We start from the raw sequence: 15,639 nt of genomic DNA on the forward strand, positions 1-15,639 counted from the left end.
TATCATCATTCACTGTGAAGGGAACTGCATACAGAAGTTGGGAGGTAGTGCTTCAGTTATACAGGGCACTGGTGAAACCCCATCTAGAGTATTGTACACTGTGTTGATCACCTTATTTAAGGAAGGATGTGGATGCATTGGAGGCAGTACAGAGAAGGTTTACTAAGTTACTCATGTCAGGAATGAGAGGGTCTTCTTACAAGGAAAGATTGGACAGGCTAGAGCTGTATCCATTGAAGTTTCGAAGTGGTAAGAGGTCATTAGATTGAAACATGAAAGATCGTGCGGGGGTCTTTGCAACTCTAATTACTTTGGAACCTTCTTCCTCAAAAGGTGGTGGGAGCAGAGTCCTTGAATATTTCTAAGGCTGAGATGGATAAATTCTTACTGAGTAAGGGAAGGTCACCGGTTATCCAGGGGTAGGCAGGAATGTGGAGATTCGCAACGACCTTATTAAATGGTGGAACAGACTGTAAGAGGTGACTTGATTGAAACATGTAAGATCATGAAACATATAACATATGAGATCAGGCTGGATGCTGGATGTTTGCTCTTATGGAAGGACATAGAACTATGGGTCACTGCTTAAAAAACAGGGCCACCCATTTAAAACAGAGATAGGGTGTTAAATATGAAGCAATCATTTAAACCCTTCTTTCCCAATGTGTTTTTATTATGTATGTCATTGTACAATTACACTACCATATGGTATGGAGAATTGAGCAAAGGACCCGCCCCTCAGCTGATCAGAAGCACTAATCCCCTTTAGGAGTATACTGGTTCAGACTCAGTCTATCCATGTGCAGTATTCAAAGGGATTTTCCTAAATTCAATTACTGGTTGAGTACTTTTGGTGATTTTCACAGCTGATTTAAGTTATCAAGTGAAATGTATTGAGAAGACATTCTCAAAGGTCAACAGCGATATTGAGCTAATTACAGTGAATGATACTCATTTAACCTAACATGAATTGGGTCAACTCAAGGAGTACTCCTAATACTCCAACTCAGTCCTGACACATCAGTAAGCTTTTCTGGCTGTTTCAGCTGCAGTATTTTGATCAGATGAATTTGGTGGTAGCTAGTGGAAATGGTACTGAATGGGTAATCCAGAGACCTGGACTCAGGATCTAGAGAAATGGGCTCAAGTGCCATCATTTGAATTCAGATAATAAATCTATAAAGCAGCGATGAAGACTGTGAAAATACCATTGATTCTTGTGAAGACCAATCTGGTCCACAAATTCCTTCAGGGAAGGAAATCTGCCGTCTTTATCGGGCCTGGTCTACGTGTGACTCCAGACCCACAGCAGTGTTGTTGGCTCAGGAATGGCTGAGCAAGCCACTTAGTGCAAATCAGTGAGGGGCGGGCAACAAGTGCTGGCCTTGTCATCGACACCCCCATCTCATGAAAGAAGGAAAACAAAATGAATTGAGATTTTTTTGGTATCTTCTTCATGGTTTTGATGCCTTGAGAAGCTCATATTCAGGTGGGTTGGTTTGAGTGGAGGGAGAATATTTCTGGTTGTGATGTGTAAATTGATGGTAAGCACCATGAAAAAATAGAATTAATTGATGGAGGAGTGGCTTGGAAATACCACCCGAGCACACTTTTCTGAACTTCTGAAAGTTTTGTCAGCAACCTGCTGAACCAGACTAATTGTAAAAGTGGGAAACTATAATGGACCTTCTAAAGCTTCAGGCATGACATTGACCACAGGCTTAGAACTGCATGTGAACACAACGCAACACCCCAGTGATGAAGTCATCAGTTCTACCTTCTGGCTGTTGCTTGCATTGTGAGAATGTTAGCTGTTTCCAAACAGATTGCTTTAAAAGATCTAACAGAGCACAAGGACTGCAGCAGCTCACCATCACCTTCTCAAGGCCAAGCAGCAATGGGCAGTAAATCCTTGTCCAGCCAGCAATGCCGCCATCCCACAAGTCAATTTGTATGAGCATTGAGGCCATGATCCATGTGGTAGAGTCAAAGAGTCATTGAGTCATACAACACAGAAACAGACCCTTCAGTCCGACTCATCCACGCTAACAAGATATCTAGTCTGACCTAGTCCCATTTGCCAACATTTGGCCCCTATCCCTCTAAACCCTTCCTATTTGTATACCCATCCAGATGTCTATTAAATGTTGTAATTATACCCACTGTTATCACTTCTTCTGGCAGCTTGTACCAAATACGCACCACGATCTGCATGAAAATATTACCCCTCAGGTCCTTTTTAAATCTTTCCCCGCTCACCTTAAACCTATGCCCTCTAGTTTTGGACTCCGCCCACCTCAGCAAAAAGACTTTGGCTCATCACCCTATCCATGCCCCTCATGAATTTGTAAACCTCTATAAGGTCACCCCTCAGCCTCTGACACGCCAGGGAAAATAACCCCAGCCTATTCAGCCTTTCCCTGTAGCTCAAACCCTCTTGTCCCAGCAGCATCCTTGTAAATCTTTTCTGCTCTTTCTCCGATTGAACACCACCTTTCCTATAGAATGGTGACCAGAATTGTATGCAGTATTCTATAAGTGACCTAACCAATGTCCTGTACAGCCTCAACATGATGTCCCAACGCCTATACTCAATACAGTGATCAATGAAAGTGAGCATGCTAAACACCTTCATCACCACCCTGTCTACCTGTGTTTCCAGGAACTATGCACTTGCTCCCTGGGTCTCTTTGTTTGACAACAGTCCCCAGGGCCCTACCATTGGGCCAACCTTAAAATGACTCATTTATCCTGACTTGTAATTTCCTATTAGCTAATCCTTTAGCCAGTCTCATAGATCATCTCCAGCACCATCTTCTGTGATAACCTTTCTGCGATAACTGTGTGCCATTTGGAAATCCAAATACACCAGATCTACTGCTTCCCTTTATTTACATCTGCAAAGAACTCTAATAAAATCATTAAATGTGATCTTCTTTCAGAACACCATAACGACTCTGATAATTGTGTTATGATTTTCTATGATTTTCTGCTATTAACTCCTTAGAAATAGATTCTAGCATTTTCCTAATAACAAATGATAGGCCAACTGAGCCACAGTTTCCCATATTCTGTCTCCCTCCTCCTCCTTTCTGGAATAAAGTTTGCAGAATCTGGGGAATTTTGGAAGATTACAAGTAATTCATCCACTATCTCAGCAGCCACTTCCTTTAAGATTCTAGGATGCGGGTGATTGGGTATAGGTAACTTGTCAGCCTTTAATCCCATTAGGTTTCCTTGTTGTAGAATCACAGAATCCCTATAGTGTGGAATCAGACCATTCAACTCATTGAGTCCATATCGACCCTCCAAAGAGCATCCCACCCAGACCCACCACCCCACACTATCCCTGCATTTCCCATGGCTAACCCATTTAGCCTGCACATCCCTGGATGGTATGGGCAATTTAGTATGGACAATCGCCTAACCCGTACATCTTTGGACTAAGGGAGGAAACCGGAGCACCCAGAGGAAACCCACAGAGACATGGGGAAAATGTGCAAAATCCACACAGACAGTCCCTCGAGGATGGAATTGAACCTGGGTCCCTGGCGCTGTGAGGCAGCAGTGCTAACCACTGAGTTGCCATGCTACCTCATTATATTTGTCCCTTTTATGAACATAAATATGGCAATGATTTAATTAAAATCAAATGGTTTAAATAGACTGACTTATTGATGATGTAATCTTCTCAAACAGCTCACCACCACCTTCTCAAGGGCAGCAGTGCCACGACCCACAACTGAATATATCTATTGCTTTTGTTCTCCTTTTTATAAGTTGTAGAAGCTCTTATGGTCTATTTTTATATTTCTTGCTAGCTTTTTCTCACACTCCAATTTTTTTTTCAGTCATCCATTGCTGATTTCTAAAATGTTCCCAAACTTCTGGCCTGTCGCTACTCTTTGGATCCTTGGAGCTTCAATCTGATACTATCCTTAACTTTCTTCGTTAGCCTCAGCTAATGCTTTTTTCTTGTAGTTTTTCTTTCTCAGTGGAATATATTTTTGTTGAGAGTTATGAAATCTACCTTTTACTGTCTGCACTGCTTCTACCCCATCTTGTCTTTTTGCCTTTTATCCTATTTTTACAGTCCACATCACCCAACTCCATCTTTATTTCCTTTTAATTACCTTTATCTAAGTTTAAAAGAGGAATTTTAAACCCACATTTCTCTCTGAAACTGAATGTGAGATCCTATTTAAGTTTAATCGTGTTTCCTTCGAGGACACTCTATTAATCCTGTCTCATTACAAAACTGTCCTGAATAAATATCTCCAGGCTCCCTTTGCCAAATAGACTTATCCAACTGATGTGAAAATAAAACTTTCCACAATAATTTCAGGACAGGTTGCTCTGTTGTAACACGCATTTTGTTAATACAAATTCACTGTAACACGATTGACAAATTGGGCCATTGATAATACAGCACAAACTTTTAAAACATGTGTTGGCTGTAACGTGATTAAATTGCCAACACTTAATGTGCTGTTTCTAAAGTGTGATTTTTCTGTATTGTAGGATTGCACAGGGACATAAGCATCGACTGTACCTTTGTAATTAGACTCCATTATTTCTTAATTCATACAATGTCCTACATTGTAGTTACTTTTAGGAGACTTATAATCCAATGCCCTAAATGACTTCTTTCCTTTTGCAGTTTCTTGTCTCAATTGTGGTCATCTCACAACCATGCCTCTCATGGTAATCATATTTATTTCTATATATACTGCACTCTGGTTAGTATTAGTGCCATCAGTATCCCACACTATTGCTTTCCTCTTTCCCTTTAACTTTATAATTCTCCTTTCTCATGAACCTAGCCCTCTCTACAGCCCTCGTTATGGGCACAGCTATCTTTAAAACCCAAGTTATACAACGGGCCGCGACATTCATTCCAGTGTGTTCCAGGTGTACACCATCCCAATGGTGCAGCTTTAAATTTCCCCAGAACCCATGCCTGTGCCCCATGATTTCAAAACCATGATTCCAATCGCTGAGTCACATATTCACCTCTCTGATCTTATTTACCCTATGCCAATTTGCTCAGGTCATAATCCAGAGACTATTATCTTTGTGGTTTTGCTTGGTAATTTAGTTCTGGCTGTTTCTGCTCCCTGAACAGGGCCTCTTTCCTAGTCCTACCTGTATTGTTAGTGCCTGCCCAGTTCACTCAGCACACCTGAGGGGATGTCTGTGGCCCTGGCACTGGGCAGGCTTCACTCTTTTTGACCCAGGCTTTAAATTACAGAGAGCACTGTCTATGACACTAACTACAGTGTCTCCTGAACCAACGACAGGTCATTCTATTGTAGCACACATTTCATCGACATAAATTCACCATAACACAATTCTGCAGCGCAAACTTTTAAAACGTGTTTTGGCTATGACGCGATTACAGCACCAACGTTTTAAGTGCTGTTTCTGAAGTACTGACTGTACGTTCCTTTTTGCTCCCAGCACTTTATGGATTATCAGGTGGGTCAGACTGAGTGCTCAGGAATGAGCAGTCCCTGATTTTACTTCCATCAGTTTGAATGGTGAGAAGATCAGGTATGGTCCCTCACAAATGTGTTCCCTTACAGGCTGTCTACATGGATTCCTCACTATTCTCCACACAGAGTCGATCATTTATGGTACAGATACATGAAATTGCCTTATAATTACTGCCTCATTTAACAGAACGTTTCTTCCCAAATTCACTCCTGCCTTTAATGATCTGTTAGTGTGTGATCTCTTTCTAAAACGAATGGCTGTGGTTTTGTGGGGGCAACAGGCAAGAGGTCAACAGCAGAAAAATGAAGGAACTGCATCAGGATTCACCTCCGCCCCCCACCTACACAGAGTGCTGGAAATCACAGAGTTACCAGCATCATCCCTCCTACAGCCGAACCCCAGGCCAAGGTGGTTAGGCAACTTAATGATGACTTCTCCTGGAGTAGCGTTTAATCGCTGGTGCATTTCAATGATCAGCCTGAGTACCTAATCAAATAAATAAGATTAGTGACATGTGAAACAATTAAATTTAATAGCATAGTATTTAAAATCAGTGTTTTCTGTGATGCATTAGGAATACAGAATCAACTACCATTGTGAAGATATTAAAACAGAATATTTTCTTTAAAGAAAGTTGCTGCTTGATTTGGTTTTCTCAAGTTTGTTTTAAAAATGTGGGCGTGTTCGACAGAAAGTCAGGTGGATTGGTTTAATGATGCTCTACACTTTCTTCATAGAATGCCTACAGCGTGGAAGCAGGCCATTCAGCCCAATGAGTCCAATCCCTGTAACCCTGGCTAACCCAACTAGCCTACATACCCCTGGACACTATGGGCAATTTTGCCCCCTCATCCACCCTAACCTGCACATCTTTGTGACTGTGGGAGGAAATCCACGCAGATACGGGAGAATGTACAGACTCCACACAGACAGTTGCCCGAGGATGGAATCAAACATGGGTCCTTGACGCTGTGGGGCAGCACTGCCAACCATGGAGACACCCTGCCACCCTGCCATCCATATAATTCTTACATGGGAAGCGACAGGCTACAGGGCGAAATTGGCATATTTGTACCGTTCCTCGCTCCCTGTCTTGTCCGTCCTCTCAGAAACCCAGTGATTGGAGAGAGCGAGGTGAAATTTCATTGTATTGTGTGCAGCATGGGTGGGAGTTTGTAGGGGGACAGAGGTGCTCTGTTTGGCAACTTCCCAAACCTGATAACAGTAGCTGTTTGCTATTCTGTATCCATCACAGGGCCATTTTGAACGCTGCAAGGTGGGTAGACATTTAAATGATCTATTAAGGTCACTTTGGTGAAGTGACTGGAATTTTCTTGCTGTTATGCACATTGTATGTGTGCTTTACCTTCAAGGGAGTTTATCTTTAAGGAAACCATGGGCTGTCTGCATACACGTTCTTTTATTTACTCATTAACAGGACGAGGGCATTGCTGGCTAGGCCAGCATTTATTGCCCAGAGAGCAGTCAACCTCTTTGCTGTCAGTCTGGAGTCACATGTAGACCTTAACAGACATTATTGAACCAGATGGGTTTTTACAAAACTCAACAATGGTTTTATGGTCGTCGTCATACTCTTAACTCCAGATCTTTATTCAATTCAAATTCCAGCATCTTCAAACCAGGTCCCCAAGAACATTACCTGAGTCTCCAAATTAAGAGTCCAGCGATAATACCACTCGGCTATCACTATTGTGACTCTGCCCTGCCTGTTAGTCTGAGCTGCACAAATAGAAGTCAGTGGCTTTGCTGAAATAAAAGCAGAAAGCTTGAGAAACTCAACAGGTCTGGCATCATCTGCGAAGAGACAAACAGTGAACATTTTATGTCCAATGTGATTCTTCTTTGGAAGTGAAGTGAACTGAGAAAATGGTGTTTTTTGTGCTGTCGCTGTACTGTCTGCTTCGTAACTTAAAATGTGCTTTACTGTTCCAATAAACTAACTCACAGAGTTAATCAATCTCTGATAAATGATGGACTATTAGACCTGATCAACAACACAACAATGCAAGCCTGTCCCTTCTAATTACCTGTGGGACTCAAACCATCATCTCCAGCTTCGAGACAGGAATATCTCACCACCCCATTCAGTCAATACCTTGCTCCCTGTGTTCACTCCTGAAGCTTTACGCTTTGCCATTTCTTTTCTAGATTTCTAAGTGAAGCTGTTTTCTTTATTGGTGCTACAGTATTATGATTTGGAGATGCCGGTGTTGGACTGGGGTGTACAAAGTTAAAAATCATACAACACCAGGTTATATTGGAAGCACTAGCCTCCAGAGCGCTGCACAACCACCTGATGAAGGAGCGTCGCTCCAAAAGCTAGTGCTTCCAATTAAACCTGTTTGACTATAACCTGGTGTGGTGTGATTTTTAAGGAGTATTATCCCATTCATCCAGGATCTCTGGAGCCATATGCAGAAAAGCACTGATCTCATTCATTGGACAAGGATTTCTTTTAAGATTGCATTTTGAATCTTAATGTGAATCTCCACAACCCCACTTTCAGGACTGCTTTGTGAACCAACATTGTAAATTGCCAGTATTATCAGCACCAGACAGGCTTGTCTAGAGTAGACGGTGCTACAAACAGAGGCTATGGTCCTGGTATCAATGCATTTATTTTGCTCACGAGAGGTCCATCATTTCCAGACTTTGTGAGCTGTGAGGATTCTCCTGCATGCAAATTCAGGCAGAAAGTGTCACTTGCTGTCTAACATGGTTTATCGCCAGTCTTAAAGTCTAGAGAAGACAGTGGAACAACTCTTAAAGACTTCTTCAAAAAACATATTCATTCGTGAGATAGCCAGCATTTGTTGCCCATCCCTAACTGCCGCTTGAGATGGTGGGGGTGAGCTGCCTCCTTGACTCGCTGCAGCCCGTGTGGGTTGACCCACAATGCCCTTAAGGAGGGATTTTGACCCAGCAGACTTGATGAAGAAAGGAAAGGATTATAAGTAGCACAGACAGACGTTGTTTGGTACAACCATACATTGTTTAATGACAGCGTTGTATAATCTACGATGGACACAGAGTTTGCATGTTTTATTTATTAATTATCCACGTTTCAAATCTACAAGCTTTATATTATAATATATTTCCTGTCCAGGTACCGTGAGTATTTTGTGCTTGCTTATTATTCACTCACAGTTCTTAAGGTGCAAGTATTTGTCATTGAGTATATTTAAGACTGAGATAGATAGCTTCTTCATTGTCAAGGCAATCAAAGGTTACAAAGAGAAAGTGGGAAAATGGGGTTGAGAAACTTGGAGTCAAGAGAGTGGTGCTGGAAAAACACAGCAGGTCAGGCAGAATCCGAGGAGCAGGAGAATTGACGTTTTGGGCATGATTCCTGATTACGGGCTTATGCCTGAAATGTCGATTCTTCTGCTCCTCGGATGCTGCCTGACCTGCTGTGCTTTTCCAGCATTACACTCTCGACCTTGATCTCCAGTGTCAGCAGTCCTTGAGAAACTTATCAGCCATGATTGAATGGCGGAGCAGACTCAATCGGCTGAATGGCCTAATTTCTGCTCCTATGTCTTATGGTCTGATGGTGATCTTGTTCATTGGCATCAGTCAAGGGCTCGTCCAAATTCTGGACCCTGGCTGGGGATTTCAATGGGAAATGAACCCACATTATGTCATCCGATTAGTTGTGTTTCTGTGATGACAGAATACAGCAACTTGGAAGGTGTGCTTGAAATGTCAGTGATTCTAAAAATAATTGGTTAGGTCATGATGTTTCATAAATGAAATGGCAGAAGGCTCTGAAGTGTTTGTCGTCCGTGAGACTAATACTGGCAGCAAAATCATTTGGAAACTATTTTGAACAACAATTGTGTCCAGTGGCAAGGTGCTTAAGTTTCTTTATTCATCCTTGGGATGTGGGTGTGGCTGTCTGAGCCAATATTGATGTCCCATCCCTAATTGCCAGAGAGAAAGCCATGGCTAACTGCAATTGTACCACTGCAGTCAGTGTGGTGCAGGAAGTCTCATAGTGCTGTTAGGCAGGGAGTTACTGGACTTTGAGGCAGTGACACTGAAGGAATAGCGATATATTTCCAAGTCAGGATGAGGTGTGAAGCTCAGAGGGGAACTTGTAGGCTTTGGTGTTCCCATGTGCCAACTGTTCTGGTCTTTCTGGCTGGTAGAGGGACCAGGTTTGGAAGGTGTTGTTGGGGAAACCTTGGTCAGTTATTGTAGTGCATCATGTAGACGGGACAGAGTGTTGACCCTGTGTTTTGCTGGTGAAAGGAATAGAGGTTGGAGGTGTAAATTAGGTGGGCTGCTTTTTTCTGGATGGTGTCAAGGTGTCTTCAGTTGTTGGGGCTGCATTCACCCAGGCAAGTCAGGAAGATCCCATCGCACTCTTGACCTGTGCTTTGTAGCTAGTGGGATAGGTTTTGAGGAATCAGGAGGTGAATTGCTCGTTGCAGTCTCTGACTTTCTGTTGTAGCTGCTGCATTTATATGGCGAGTCCTGTTCAGTTTCTGGTAAATGGTTACCCGTAGGATGCTAACAGTAGGGGATTCAGTCATGGTCAAATGGTAAGATGCCGTGGTTAGAACATAGAGCATTCCAGTGCAGTACAGGCCCTTCGGCCCTCAATGTTATGCCGACCTGTGGAAGCAATCTGAAGCCCATCTATTTGACACTATTCCATTCTCATCCATATGTTTATCCAATGACAATGAAAATTAGTGAGTCTGCTACTGTTGCAGGCAGGGAGTTCCACACCCCTACTACTCACTGAGTAAAGAAACTACCTCTGACATCTGTCCTGTATCTATCACCCCTCAATTTAAGGCTATGACCCTTGTGCTAGCCATCCATCTGAGGAAAAAGGCTCTCACTGTCCACCCTATCTAATCCTCTGATTATCTTGGATGTCTCTATTAAGTCACTGCTCAAGCTTCTTCTGTCTAACTGGTTAGATAGTCTCTTATTAGAGATGGTCATTGCCTGACAATTGTGTAATGTGAATGTTATTTGCCACTTATCAGCCCAAGCCTGGATACTGTCTGTAACTGGACTAGTGATCAAAGGCCTGGACTAAAGATCCAACAACAATTTCAAATCCCACCATGGTTGCTAGGGAATTTAATGCAGTTGATTAGTCTGGTGCTAGTAACAGTGCTGGCCAGGCCTATATATGACTCCATACCCAAGCAATCTACTGACTTAACCTCACCCAAGAAAATGGCTCATTTTCCAAGGGCAACAAATGACACCTAAAAATTGGAGCTGGGAAAGACGAATACCTATACTCATTTAAACATTACAAAGACAGATTATTCTGATCTTGCTAATAGTTTGCGGATGGTTGCTGTTGTAAGAGCGATTTTGACTGTAGGTAGACTGCACTTTTACCTTTCACTAAGTGATAGGGGAAATTTGTGTTATTTCTTATATTCAGACTTAAGCAATCCTAAACCTCTAATACAGAGGCCTGCTCAACTAGTCAATGGCCAGTGAACATAGGGAGGTTACTTGCCCCAATGTCTTGTTGACCAACCAGACCCTGTTCATTCTCCTGTCTCCTTCATGTCAGTCTCCATGAACCCAAATTCATGGTTACAGAAAAGGCACCTTACTTTCTGCTTTGCAACATTAACAGCAATATATGGCACCTACAAAGGGCTCTTGCGGTGCTGTGGTAGCGTCCACACCTGTGAGCTGGGTTCAATTCCTACCTGATTCAGAGGTATGCCTTAATGTCTTGACACTGTCTGGCTAGAAAACATCTATTTCATCTGCAAGATGTACTGTAGCAGCTCACCAAGGCTCCTCAACACCTGAGAAAAAAGGTGAAAGTGAGGGCTGCAGATGCTGGAGATCAGAGCTGAAAAATGTGTTGCTGGAAAAGTGCAGCAGGTCAGGCAGCATCCAAGGAGCAGGAGAATCGACGTTTCAGGCATAAGCCCTTCTTCTTTCCAAGAAGAAGGGCTTATGCCCGAAACTTCGATTCTCCTGCTCCTTGGATGCTGCCTGACCTGCTGCGCTTTTCCAGTAACACATTTTTCAGCTCCTCAACACCTGACCTGTCCTTGTGAGCTCCCTACAGCAGATCTAACTCTAACATTTCTTATAACTGTTCTACACTTACAAACTTAAATTCTAAATATGTAAAAATTACTAATAATGTTCAAATAATGCCGAAATTTGTTAATGTTGAACTGGCCTAGTGCACGTCCTGTGTGGTGTAACCTGTCTACCTTACTCTGTCCAAGTTTTTTTTCACTCTATGATCTGTATGTCCTTGCTTATAGTGATCTTCCTAGACTGCTCACAGAATAAAGTTTCTCACTGTACTTAGGTGCACGTTACAAGAAATCAAACCAATTCAGCACTATCTTCCAAACCCATGATCTCTACCACCAAGATGGATAAAACTTGTAAGTCATTTCACTGACTGCAAATCACTTTGTGACATTCTGAGTTTGGGAAAAGTGGGACAGAAATTTCTTCCTTTTCTTAAACAAGTATAAGCAACCACGTAACCACGACAATGAAGGTACATACAGTTACTGAACCTGGCAGATTATGAAATGAGGCAGATGTGGGTACTGCAGATGGCAGAATATCAGAGTCAAGATTAGAGTGGTGCTGGGAAAGCTCAGCAGGTCAGGCAGCATCTGAGGAGCAGGAAAATCGACGTTTCGGGCAAAGATGATAACATTCCTGATGAAGGGCTTTTACCCAAAACATTTATTTTCCTGCTCCTCAAGATTATGAAATGACTCAGGTTTGGTTCCTTGGCTGGGTTGTAATAGTGCTCTCAGGAAGGACAGTTGTTAGGGAGCCTCAATGATCTGAGTTTGAGCAAAACCAGCCAGGGATTCCTTCCTTGATAGCAAGCTGACACCTTTAATGAAGAAGTGTTCATGGCTGATCACAAGAACAGGGTTTCCTTCGAATCATGTCAAGATTATGTCATGGAAATAGACCAATTGATCCACAGTCTGGACAGCATAATGATATTGAATGGAATTTCTCTAAGGTTGGAGCACAGTTGATATGTTTAGCTCCCCCAGTTTTAATATTCCCTCTGTTGGAAGCCATGCTTTCATTTATATTAACCTTAAACCTCTCCACTTCCCTTGTCTATCTAAATATCTCCTAACATTTCTTTATATCAAAAATGCTGCCTAAATATTAGTTGTTGTTATCCATCAATTTCAGACTGCAGATCACCTCAAAAGGACAAGATTTAAGAAAAACACATACAATTTTATTCCTGTGATTTAAAAGGTTCTAAATCATAGCTTACAGCTCGATTGGACTCTGTCTTCACTTTGCAATCTCTGCATGAACCACAACTTGACAGCTGAATAATTGCAACACGTGTAGAACTAGGAAAATAGTCATAATACTGTCTCTTTTAAAGAAAATCTGTTGTATTATAAATGTGAGTTTAATATATTTTAAAACTGAGTACAAATTAACAAAAGATTATTGTTTTAATTTTTCATATCACTGACTGCGAGGAACAGAGGAATAGATAAACAAGGTGCTCTTCTGTAAATGAATTGTAAGCTATCCTCATTTTTCACTGGAACAAAATGGCCTTGTGCAGTACTGACTTCACTGTTCTTTTAGGAAGTAGACATATTTTATAACAGAGTTGATAGCATTCTTAATAGCTGCTCTGTCAAAGGCAATGACATGAGCTCCGTATAATTCTGACAACTGTCCTTAACTTAATGGTCATTGTTCATGTGCATGTGTGACAACAGACTGTTCCATTGTCAGGAAATCAGTTTGAGTCTGCTCTCATTCAGGATCGACACATTGCCGGCAGGAGGAGAAATGGATAGTGGAGCTAGTCAGGTTGGTTTTGCCTCGCCTGATTCTTGAGACATTTAAAGTTAGCTTTTTATTCTCATTTATGCTTGGGAAATGGGCATCGCTGACTGGACTGGCATTTATTGCCCACCCCTAGTTACCCCTTGAGAAGGTGAGGGTGAGCTGCTTTCTTGAACCAGTGTGGTTCATGTGCTGTAGGTAGACACACATTCCTGATGAAGGGCTTTTGCCCGAAATGTCGATTCTCCTGCTCCTCAGATGCTGCCTGACCTGCTGTGCTTTTCCAGCACCACACTCTTGACTCTAATCTCCAGCATCTGCAGTCCTCACTTTCACCTAGACGCACAAAGGTGTTAGAGAGGGAGTTGAAGGATTTTGATGCAGCGACAGTGAAGGAACATCGATATATTTTCATGATGTTTTCATCGGAGGAGCCGTTGTTGGAATAGGGTGGACAAAGTTCAAAATCACACACCACCAGGTTATAGTCCAACAGGTTATTTGGAAGCACTAGCTTTCAGAGCACTGCTCCTTCATCAAGTGGAGCAAGACTCCAAAAATTGGTGCTTCCAAATAAACTTGTTGGACTATAACCTGGTGTTGTGTGATATATATTCAAGTCAGGATTATAGGGGTTTGGGGGGATCTTTAAGGGGGTAGTCTTTGCATGTATCTGCCCTTGTCCTTCTAGATGGTAGAAGTCAGAGCAGCCTTGGTGAGTTTCTGCAGTGCATCTGTGGATGGTACACACTGCTGCTATCGAGTGTTGGGTGATGGAGGCAGTGGATGTTTGTGGATGCAGTGCCAATTAAGCTAGACAAACAATAATCCAGCCAGGCAGCATCAGGAGATGGAGAAGTCAATGCTGTTTTGTACTGGATGGTTCTAGAGTGTTGTTGGAACTGCACTCATCCAGGCAAGAAGGGATCCATTGCACTTCTGACTTGGACAGACTTTGGGGAAGAAGGAGGTGGGTTGCAAACTTCTAAGCCTCTAACCTGCTCTTATAGCCACAGCATTGATATGGCTGGTTAGGTTCTTATTTGGTTAATGGTGGCTGCTAGAATGTAGTCTGCAGTGCTAGCACTTTGATCTGGTAACTGCGACTCAAACCTGTGCTGTTTCCCACTTTGCCATTGGACGGTGCATGAACCAACTTGGCCATAAGTTCATTGTCTGACTGTCCATTGATGCAGCGAGAGCACACTGCATTGGAAAGTTCTGATAAGAGTTCTTTCTGACACGTCATTACATTCAATGTTGGAGAACCATTGCCAGTTAAATATCTCGCACTAAACATGAAGAGCCTGGATTGAATTGCACCAACTTCCCTCACTGCCAACACCTTCACATCTTCAAAGATTAACTCCTGTAATGGGATTTTGAATATTCTCATCTGGAGGAGATTATTAGTTTAAGTTAAAATGCTTTTCAAAAATGAAGTCAAATTCAGGATTCTGGACATTAACTCTTTAAGATTCTGAATTTTACAAAAATGAGCAACTGTCCTGATGAGGGAAAGGCTGGAACTGTGTTGTCAATGAGTTATCCCAAAAGGAGATGAACCAGCCATTGAATCTCACTTAGAGACCGAAACAGGATCATGAATATAAACTGTGCAGTAAACTGGAGTACAGGATATTGTACAATGATGACAGTCTTGCAAGTTCAAGCAAGAACTGGCTGACAAGTGGTAATGAGTCACGATTAGAAAAAGCACAGCAGGTCAGGCAGCATCCGAAGAGCAGTAAAATCAAAGTTTTGGGCAGGAGTCCTTTATTGTTTCACCTATTTAAACAATCTCATTCCTGATGAAGGGCTCCTGCCTGAAATGTCGATTTCCTTGCTCCTCAGATGCTGCCTGACCTGCTGCGCTTTTTCAGCACCACTCTAATCTTGACTCTGATCTCCAGCATCTGCAGTCCTCATTTGCCAAGAAGTGGTAATGCCCCAGGGGTATTATTGCAGGACTGCTAACCCAGAGATCTGGGGAATGCTCTGGGGTCCTAGGTTCAAATCCTGTTATGGCAGGTGGTGGAATTTGAATCCATCAGAGACCTGGAGTTATGATATTAATGATGAGTGTAAAGCCATTGTTGATTATTAGGGGAAAAAAAACAATTGAGTTTTCTAAAGCCCTTTTGGGAAGGGAACTGCTGTCCTTACCTGGTCTGGTCTACAAGTGACTCCAGACCCACAGCACTATGAGTGACTCTTAACTGCCCTCTGGGATGGACAGTAGATGCTGGCCTGTCAGTGGGTTGGAGACATGCCATGCACATGTTGGATACCGTTGTCCATGAACACAGCTGCCTC

At 42.5% G+C, this 15,639-nt stretch overlaps 1 protein-coding gene across 1 annotated transcript in view; it reads left to right on the plus strand.

Moving 5' to 3' along the window:
- The window catches only part of camk1da (calcium/calmodulin-dependent protein kinase 1Da), a 438,515-nt gene that overhangs the window by 224,355 nt on the left and 198,521 nt on the right, over positions 1-15,639 (plus strand). The gene's annotated exons all lie outside the window — the stretch shown is intronic.

The sequence above is a fragment of the Chiloscyllium plagiosum genome, chromosome 23 (assembly GCF_004010195.1).
Source record: "Chiloscyllium plagiosum isolate BGI_BamShark_2017 chromosome 23, ASM401019v2, whole genome shotgun sequence".
Lineage (NCBI taxonomy): Eukaryota > Metazoa > Chordata > Chondrichthyes > Orectolobiformes > Hemiscylliidae > Chiloscyllium > Chiloscyllium plagiosum.